The sequence below is a fragment of the Telopea speciosissima genome, chromosome 3, assembly GCF_018873765.1.
Source record: "Telopea speciosissima isolate NSW1024214 ecotype Mountain lineage chromosome 3, Tspe_v1, whole genome shotgun sequence".
Lineage (NCBI taxonomy): Eukaryota > Viridiplantae > Streptophyta > Magnoliopsida > Proteales > Proteaceae > Telopea > Telopea speciosissima.
In genome coordinates this window covers 56133149-56143147 of record NC_057918.1, presented here as the reverse complement: position 1 = coordinate 56143147, position 9999 = coordinate 56133149, and the positions used below count along the sequence as shown (strand labels likewise).

The 9999-nt window shown below is 41.9% G+C and overlaps 1 non-coding gene across 1 annotated transcript; it reads left to right on the top strand.

The window, feature by feature from the left end:
• Nucleotides 1-939: 939 nt before the first annotated feature.
• On the top strand, nucleotides 940-1046 carry LOC122657198. Its single transcript, XR_006332266.1, has one exon. It is a non-coding gene; the product is annotated as a small nucleolar RNA R71 (small nucleolar RNA).
• Nucleotides 1047-9999: the final 8953 nt, after the last annotated feature.

The window sequence follows — 9999 nt, the reverse complement described above, 5'->3', positions numbered from 1 at the left end:
GATACTCACGGCTACTCCGCAAAGCATATATTACATTTACCTGATTGGAGGACCCTTGATGCTATTGGCTTTGTACAACATTGAGTGGAGGGTCTTGGGTACCTTGCTGAGTATGAACCTGATGCCTAGGATTTAGCTCAGGTTGGCTAGGTAACCTCCTTATTTCCCTCTCATTTATGCTGGTGACAAGCTGGGTGAGCTGTCTCTCAATATTATTGTGGCCTGTCATGAAAAGGGCTATCTTGTTCTCCATCTCATTCATTCTTATTGCTTCTCCTGTATTGATAAACCCTGGGGGTGGCTGATAGGGTGCAAGGGGAGGAGGCCTAGCAGAATTAATAGAAGGTCCTAAATGAGGATGAGGGGGGAAGGGGTGAGGAGATATACCTTGGCTCTGTGGTGCAAAGTTGGGCCTTTGGAGGCCAAGCTGGCCTTGATTTTGAAAGTTGGATAGGCCTGCTTGGTTCCCTTGATTCCAGGAGAAATTAGGTGATTTCTCCATTCTGGGTTGTAAGTGTTGCTATATGGATTGTTTTGGTAGAGGGCACTTATATTTTCAGTGTTGGAATTACCCAAAAAGGCGTAGGGGCATTTCTCCAAAAGATGTCCAGGGTTGTGGCACCAACTGCACATTGACACATGGTTGACCTGGTTAACCGGCATAGGCTCTTTAAGGACAATGGACTCTAACCTTTTGATGAGGCTGTCTAGTTTGGCTTCCTTGGCTGGTACACCATCAATGATGTGACCCTTAGTGGTCCTTTTAGCCTCTTGGGAGGATTCACACTCCCTAGTCTTATCAGCCAAGTTGGTCAAGAATGTCCAGGCATCATTCTCATCAGAAAAAAGGTGAAGCCTGTAGGACACATAGATTCTAAAAGCTGCTTCGTCTGAAAGTCTATGCCCTCACAAATAATTTGGCAGATTTGCCACAAGTCAATACCATGGTGAGGGCATTCTAACAGGAGGTCCTTGAATCTCTCTATGAATCTAGAGAATGACTCATGTGGTTTCTGCCTGAATTGGAGTATGTTACTCTTGAGTTTATTGGTCTTATGAAGAGGGAAAAATTTTCTCAAGAAGACAATGGTAAACTGATCCCATGTAGTAATGGAATTAATCCCATGTAGTAATGGAATTAGTCGGCAGTCCATAAAGCTACTTCTTAGCTTGGTCCTTCAGGACAAAGGGTATAAACCGAAGCCTAACTGCATCATCAATTAAATTTTGAATCTTAATTAGAACATAAACCTCCTCAAATTCCCTAAGGAAGAGATATGCATCTTTATTGGCCATCCCATGGAAGTGGGGTAGCATGCTACTGAAGTTGGTCTTGAGTTCATAATTGTTCTCTGTAACAATAGGCAGACTAATGCAAGAAGGCTGTGTAGCCCTGGTAGGGTAAAACCTATCCATAAGAGTCTTGGGTTCACCCATGGTCAAAGCAAAGGTGGTGGAGAAGATGGTAGTCTAATAAGACGGTTAGATGAATCACGGGTCCATGATTGAGCCACCTAAACAGATATGAAGTCTCCTTTAGAAAAATTAAAGAAAAATAAAAGACTAGAAAAAATCACCAGAAACAAGAGGGAGTCCAAGGTAGATAGTGCATCTGTCCCTCAAGAATCGAAATAGTGGTTCCAAAGCTGTAAGGTTACCATATAGGTTGACAGCAAGGGAACCCGTATAGACTTCAATAGCCACCTACGGGCGATTCCAAGTGGATTCTGATGTAGAGTGGAGGACCACTATACGTTTCTGTTTCCAAGAGCACTCACTATGTCGCTTTCCTGTTATCAAAGTTGATCACCTCCAAAGATAAGTCATATGCCATTCCACTCAACCAAGTCAAGATGCAGCGTCATAGGTAACTTAATCCTATGAGGGACACTAAAAGAGGTAGGCTTTAGGCATAAGGACTTTAGATTGGGCGCACAATCTTTGAAACAGAAGAGAGACAAGATGAGGTTTTCAAAAACTGATTTTTTTTTTTTCAGAAAAAAAAAAGAGAAGAGAAGAAACTAAAACACTTCGAACTACTTAAAAATTAGAAAAATAAAGTGGTCAATAATCTCCCCGACAACGGCGCCAAAAATTTATTTGCACAAAATAATAACCGCAAGCATACGGATCAATCGTAGCAAGGGGTCGCACTTAAGGAGATATATGCCACCTTATTTTACTCACTTTAAAACAATGCAAAGTAAATCAAATTAATTAAATTATTGAATTAAACTAATGGCAATTAAACTAACGGATCTTAACTCACAAGCATCTACGTCCTAACACACATCCATCTAACCTATTATGCAGCTAACGCGGATTGACGAAATTGGAGGAATTAAATTGCCACAACCACACAATCAAAAACTAAAAATCAAAGAAATAGAACTAACTAATTAAAGCTTGAACCGGATTGAAGTTGATATCACACTTGAAATGGCGCTACCAAATCTGAAAAAGAATAAAACAAAAGTAATTAAATTAAAATCCTACCACAATGCATGATAATAATAGTGAATAAAAAATAAAAGTCCTAAAGGCATGATTGAATTAGAGAGATAGCGAATGAAAATAAAAATAAAAATAATGGAGAATGAAAATTCCTAATAGAATGGAGGGATTAATGGAGATGAAAATACTAATAAAATAAAACTAATAGAAGAAGAAAGAGGTAGAGAATAAGAAGTAGAAATTAGAACTAGAAGAATTGAGAGGTTAAGAAGAAGAAGAACACAAAAATAAAAATAAAAAATTGATACTCCCTTCTACCAAAGTTGAATTGCATGAACTAATTAGGCTTTGTATGAATGTAGTTGAAGAAGCTTGAACACTTGAATAATCCTACCATGGCTTCCTCTTTCAAATCTTCTAAATCTTCTCACTAGAATTTAGAAGCCTAGACTAGAAAGCTTGAAACTAAACTCGAATTAAATTATTACAACCCAATTAAAGACATAAAATTAAAGCATGAATCAAAAGCATTACAACCATGGAATTGAAAGCATGAAATCAAACTAGAACTTAGAAAGCCAAAAACCAGAAGAAGAAAAGAAGAAATTTTACTAATTAATTGAACAATATTACAAAGGAGAGGGTAGGGGTATTTATAGGGGAAAGAGAGGAGAAGAGAGAAGAGGGAAGTGGTAGGAGAAATATTCCCTAAGAAAAGAGGATATTCTCTTCTCCTTCCTCCTTTACAATGCCTTGAATCCTAAGAAAAAGGAAAAAAATAGAAACTAAGAGAGATAAAAATCCTAGCTACATAAACCTTCTATTTATCAAAAAGTAACTTTCTACTTCTAACTTGTGCTTCATTTTCCTTGTAAGTGTCTTCTCCAAGCAATGAGATCAAGGCATCTTTGACTTTTCAACCTTCCATGGATGAGAGAATATTTTTCAAAAAAAATCTATCCAAAGTAGAATTCCAAAAATGCCCTTGGAAAGTTGGAGGAGAGAGAGTGTGATGAGGATGACAAGGATTTCACTCACAATTAATGAAATGTCAAATCTATTCTTCAAAAAATGTGGAGCATCGGATGCTTATATAGGCCTCACTGTTGTATTCCTTACGAAAAATCACCCAAATAGACCCAAATTTCAACTAATTTGGAGTTCGGGAGCCCAAGATATCTTAAGTTGAAGGTGGACTGCTCCAGAGCCTTCCAAATAGAATCTTTCGGCTAATAGAAAAGATAACTTCTGATAATTATACTAAAGCCCCTCAAATCCGAACATCCACTTTACTTTGTCCCCAACCAATTTTTGATAATTACAAACAAACCCCTGTAGACCATTTTCACACGTCGTTACGGAAACGATCGTAACTTCTTTGTTTCAACTCGGAATGAAGTGCCGTTTGAACCATTACGAAGCTGACTGGATGGACTACGCATCCATACTATTAATACCTCAAAATTATGCTAAGGGGCCCACTATAATCACATTCAAATTTGAATAATTGGCGTGATTCTTTCAGTGCTCAATCCAAACTTGATTTTCTTGACTCTTGGGCGCTTCCGGCTACTGCCAAACACCACTAAATAGCTTAAAAATGGATCCTTAGCATCATTTGCTCTATTTTCACAAGAGTTCACCTAAAACTTGAAAACACAAACAAAAACCTCAAGTAGTTCCATTTCAAGTATAAAAATGCATGCTTTATGGCCCTAAGATTTCACACATAAATGTGCTCATCAGTATTACATGTTTAAACATGATCACAATTAGGTTGGAACTTAAAGGAACAAGAAAAACAAGGTTTCTACACCTTTCCAAGCAACCAAACCCAATATTTAGAAAAAGGGAAGAAAATCTAGTTAAAAACTCTAGGAGAAGATAAAAAATCAACCCAAAAGATTCCAAATGGGAAGGGAAACACATACTTTGAAGTAAGGAGAGGAGATTTGGGGTTGGAGAAGTCCAAATCCACGATCTTGGGGTTGAGAAATTCGAGCGGACCAGGTCTGGGCTCCTCTTGCTCTGTTCCTCCGCCTTTAACCAACAAGCCAAAAATAAAACTAAACTGTGTGGTTAGTATTCTTCTGAAAATTTTTCGAGTGGACACATAACCGGACTCACTATTGTGAATCCGCCCGTGAATCCGTTGAGCATAGAAACCCCGACCTTTTGTCTATTGAACTGAGCGGACGAACGAACAAAACCACGATCCAAGGATCCGTCCATTGATCTGTTCGGCTCAGTCCTCTCGGCCAATGAACACCCTGGGAACAAACGAACGAACGGATTCACGTTCTACATCCGTCCGTTAGTCTGCCAGTTCAATTCTGCGAACGGAGTCACGACTGGACTCAGAAGGTTAGATTCATTCGTGGATCCGCTCGTGTTCTAAAGGGCTATTGGCCTATATTTTTGGCTCAGCCTTACTCTTAGGGCCCCTAGTTCCTCTTGTGTGATGTTACACACACTTTGTATAGGAATTGTGCTTGCTTCCCTTAAGGTTCTTTACAATGCGATTGGTTCCCTTATCTTTGTGCTAACATGTGACGCATCTTAACTATATCAGGTGCTAAATCATGGTCAATACTCGCAATTGGAATCGTTCCCCTCCTAGGGAAGACATCGGTGATGTTTCTGAGGAAGGTTTGCCTACACTGCCTCCAGTGAGTACTAATATGGATGTTACCGTGCTCTTAGGGAACATTTTACGCGATATGCAAAGGGAACACCAAGAATCCTAGAATGAGCAGTGCACTTTTATGCAAAATGTGATTGCCCAGCTTTAAAATGTTGGTCGGTAAGGACCAAGAGTGCCACCTCCGGTGTAAGCAGTCCCAAATCCCACAGCTAACACCACTCCTATCATCCCTCCTCTTGGGCCAGCTACAAATGAAGTTCCTGTAGTACAAGTGTTCCAGAATCCACCTCCTCCTCCGGCTGCTTTACCAGTTAGAAATGTGGTGCTAGGATGGGCTGATGCCTCCAAACTTTCTGAGAAGTTTCAAAAGCATTAACCTCCTACTTTTTATAAGTTGATCCATGTCCATGACTCTATGTTTTCGGCTACCTGGATATGGGAGCTCGAAAGGATCTTTGAGGTGCTACCGTGTAGTGACCTCAAGAAGATTCTGTGTGCCACTTTCCAACTCTGAGGTGACGCTGATGCATGGTGGCATTCCTCGAAGGAACATTTTTGGGCCAAGTACCCAAATGCAACTTGGGCCCAATTCAAAGAAGCCTTTCTTGAGAATTACTTCCCACGGAATTTCAGGGAAAAGAAAGAAATTGAGTTCATGAGCCTCAGTCAGGGATCCAAATCGGTCCTTGAATATCAACAAATCTTTGAGGAGTATTTCTACTTTGCTCCGACACACTTGAAGACTGAGGACGTGAAAGCAAGAAGGTTTGAAAGAGGGCTTAGAGCCAGCTTGAGTACTTCTGTGGTACTACACAAGTACCCCACCTACGCAAAAGTGGTCGAAGCCGCCAAGTTGATAGAAGACCAGCAGAGGGAGAATTATAGGGCTATACAAGCGGGTAAGAGGCCAATGCCATCTCACGACTCTAGGGGACCTAACAAGTTCCAGAGGAGAGGGGGTTACACCAATGTAGCTCCAATTCAGTCCCGTAGACCCGATGTGGCCCAAGTGTCTAAAGCTACATCTGCTCCTTATTATGGCACCCAGACCCTTGTTTGTTACAACTGCAAGGAGTCCGGCCACATGGCCAAGGATTGTCCATAGCCTCGACAATCGGGTTCATGGCAAGTTGTGACTTTCAAGGTGCCCCAAGCAAAGACTGTTGTTCGCCCACTCATTTCTCCTTCGACAAGCAAGACTCAGGGGCGGATTTATTCTGTTACTCATGAAGAAGCCCAGTCTGACCCTAGTGTTATCATAGGTATTGTATTCAACCACCTTAGTCAAATTATTTATGTTGAGTTTATCATGTTTGGCTATTCGGTAATTGTCAGACATGATTTCTGTGTGCTCCTTACCTGCATATGTATTATTTAACTCAGGAGCATTGCATTCCTTTATATCACCTTTCTTTGCCGAGAAATTACCAATTGAACCGGCTAGTATGGAACAAAAGCTGATAGTTTGTACTCCAACTGGAAGCAAGGTTGAGCTTAACCAAGCCTTCAACTCTTACCCCGTTCGAGTGAGCGACCATGGACTTGAGGCCAGTTTGATCATCCTAGATATAAGAGACTTTGATATCATTTTGGGAATGGATTGGTTGTCCACTCATGGAGCTAGCCTGATTTATGCAGAGAGAAAGATACTCTTCAGGACAGGAGAAGACAATGAATTTGTGTTCAAGGGTAACAAAAGTAAAAAGCCTAGAAAGACATTTATTTCAGCTCTCCAAGTTCAGAAGCTCTTAGCACAAGGCTGTCAATGTTACTTAGCCTCCGTGCTAGACACTGAAGCTATGGTTACACCTATGGAAGAGATAAGTGTAGTAAGAGATTTTCCTAATGTCTTTCCGGAAGACCTCACACAGTTACCACTGGATCGGGAAACAGAATTCATGATTGACCTGGTGCCCGGTGCTGCCCCAGTGTCTAAGGCACCATATAGAATGGCCCCATTAGAACTGAAAGAACTTCAGGAGCAGCTTAATGATCTGTTGAAGAAGGGATTCATCAGGCCAAGTGTTTCCCCATGGGGTGCACCTGGGTTGTTTGTAAAGAAGAAGGCCGATAATATGCGTATGTGCATTGACTACCGTGAACTCAACAAGCTTACGATCAAGAATCGGTACCCGCTGCCTAGGATCGATGATTTGTTCAACCAATTGCAAGACGCAAGGGTATTTTCCAAGATTGATCTCCGCTCGGGGTATCATCAGCTAAAGATCAGAGGTAGTGACATCAGCAAGACCGCATTCAGATCGCGATATGGACACTACGAGTTTCTGGTTATGTCCTTTGGGTTGACCAATGCCCCGATAGCTTTTATGGAGCTAATGAATAGGGTATTTCACGACGTGCTGGATAAGTACGTTATCGTATTTATTGACGACATCCTGGTCTACTCCAAGAGCGAAGAAGAACATGCTGATTACCTTCGCTTTGTACTGTAGCGCTTGAGAGAAAAGCAATTATATGCTAAGTTCAGCAAGTGCAACTTCTGGTTATAATAAGTGGCTTTCCTAGGTCATTTGGTATCTGCAAAGGGTATTGAAGTTGGCCCCGGTAAGGTCCAGTCTGTAGTTGACTGGGAGACACCCAAGCATGTAGTAGATATTCACAATTTTCTCGGTCTAGCCGGCTATTATAGGAGATTTATCAAGAACTTTTCAAAAATCTCTGCTCCTATGACTCGACTGACCCAAAAGGGAGTGAAGTTCGAGTGGTCAGATGACTATGAGAGAAACTTCTAGGATCTGAAGCAACGACTGGTTTCAGCTCTGATGCTTACCATTCCAAATGGTACCGGAGGGATGGTAGTCTATTGTGATGCATTGAAAATGGGCCTCGGCTTTGTTTTGATGCAAAATGACAAAGTGGTAGCCTACGCTTCTCGTCAGCTGAAGGATTATGAGAGAAATTACCTAACTCATGACTTAGAGTTGGCGGCTGTGGTCGTTGCCCTGAAGATCTGGAGACGCTATCTGTATGGAGAAAAGAGTGAGATCTACAGTGACCATAAAAGCCTCAAATATTTCTTTACTCAAAAGGAGCTCAACATGAGACAGAGGCGCTGGTTGGAACTCATGAAGGACTATGATTGCACTATCCATTACCACCCAGGTAAGGCAAATGTTGTGGCAGATGCTCTTAGTCAGAAATCCCAAACCGTATCCATCGCATCCTTGGCTGTCAGTAAGGAGATTCTAGAAGAAGCTAGGAGGCTGGATTTGAAATTATTGGTAGAGGGTGTTACACTATCCCTAGCAGCCTTATCGGTGCAATTAACCTTGGTTGAGAGGATTCAGACAGCTCAAGCTTCAGATGAACATTTTCAGGAGATAATTGAAGCTATCCAGGGTGACACACAGCGAGATCTGGATTTCACATTGATAGGTAGCAGCGTTCTCATGTTTAGGGATCACCTATGTGTTCCTAAAGACGATCAGCTGAGGAAGGAAGTCTTGTCAGAAGCACATGAATCTCCCTATTCAATTCACCTAGGTAGTACTAAAATGTATAAGGACCTGAAAGGATATTACTGGTGGAGTGGAATGAAAAGGGATATAGCTGAATTTGTGGCCAGGTGTCTCACTTGTCAGCAAGTGAAAGCAGATAGACAATGACCCCATGGCCTTCTACAGTCATTGCCTGTGCTAGAATGGAAGTGGGAACATGTCACCATGGACTTCATCTCTGGACTGCCTCGTACGCCTAGGGGTGTTGATGCTCTATGGGTTATTGTGGATAGATTGATGAAGACAGCTCATTTCATTCCAATCAAGGTCACCTATTCTATGGATAAGCTGGCCCGCTTGTACATTGATAACGTGGTTCGCCTGCACGGATTTCCAGCTAGCATTATCTCAGATCGGGATCCCAGATTCACATCTAAGTTTTGGGGCAGATTCTAGAGAGCTATGGGTACCTTATTGAGTTTTAGCACTGCCTTCCATCCACAGACCGACGGGCAGTCGAAAAGGATAATGCAGACATTGGAAGACATGCTTCGAGCCTGTGCCACTGATATGCATGGCAGTTAGTATGAGCATATCTCGCTTATCAAATTTGCTTACAACAACAGTTACTAAGCTACTATTAGGATGGCTCCTTTTGAAGCTCAGGATGGGAAGAAGTGTCATACTCCATTGTACTAGGATGAAGTAGGTGAGCGGCGTATTCTTGGGTCGGAATTGATACAGGCAACCTGTGAGAAGGTGGACTTGATCCGCGAGCAAATCAAGGCCGCCCAGTCTAGGCAGAAGGGCTATGCAGATCAAAGATGAAAGGATCTAGAATTCCTTATTGGTGACAAGGTATTCCTCAAGGTGTCGCCTACTAAGGGCGTAATGCGGTTTAGTAAGAAGGGCAAGCTAAGCCCAAGATATATTGGGCCCTATGAGATTCTTGCAAAGATTGGACCGGTGGCTTATCGACTAGTGCTTTCACCCTCTTTGGATGGTGTGCACGTGTCTATGTTGCAGAAGTATGTGCATGACCCCAGTCATGTTCTATCTCAGGAGCCACTAGAGCTGGCAGTAGATATGTCTTATAAGGAATAGCCTGAGAAGATCTTGGACAGTAAAGTGGTAAATCTCCGCAACGGGCCTATTCACTATGTGAAAGTGAAATGGTGCAACCATACAGAAGAAGAAGCCTCCTGGGAAGCCGAGGTCGAACTACGAGCAAAGTACCCTTCCCTTGGATTCCTATAAGGTAAGCCAATTTCGGGCATAAAATTTTTGTAAGGTGGGGAGGATGTTACATCCGTGCTTGAATTTACTATTAATTATACTTTCTCTCTCCTATGACGTGTAGATTCTACTGCCGTATACGCTGGTGAGCTATTTTTACTTATGGTCAAACCTATCCACAAGATCATTGACCAGTTTACGGGCCTG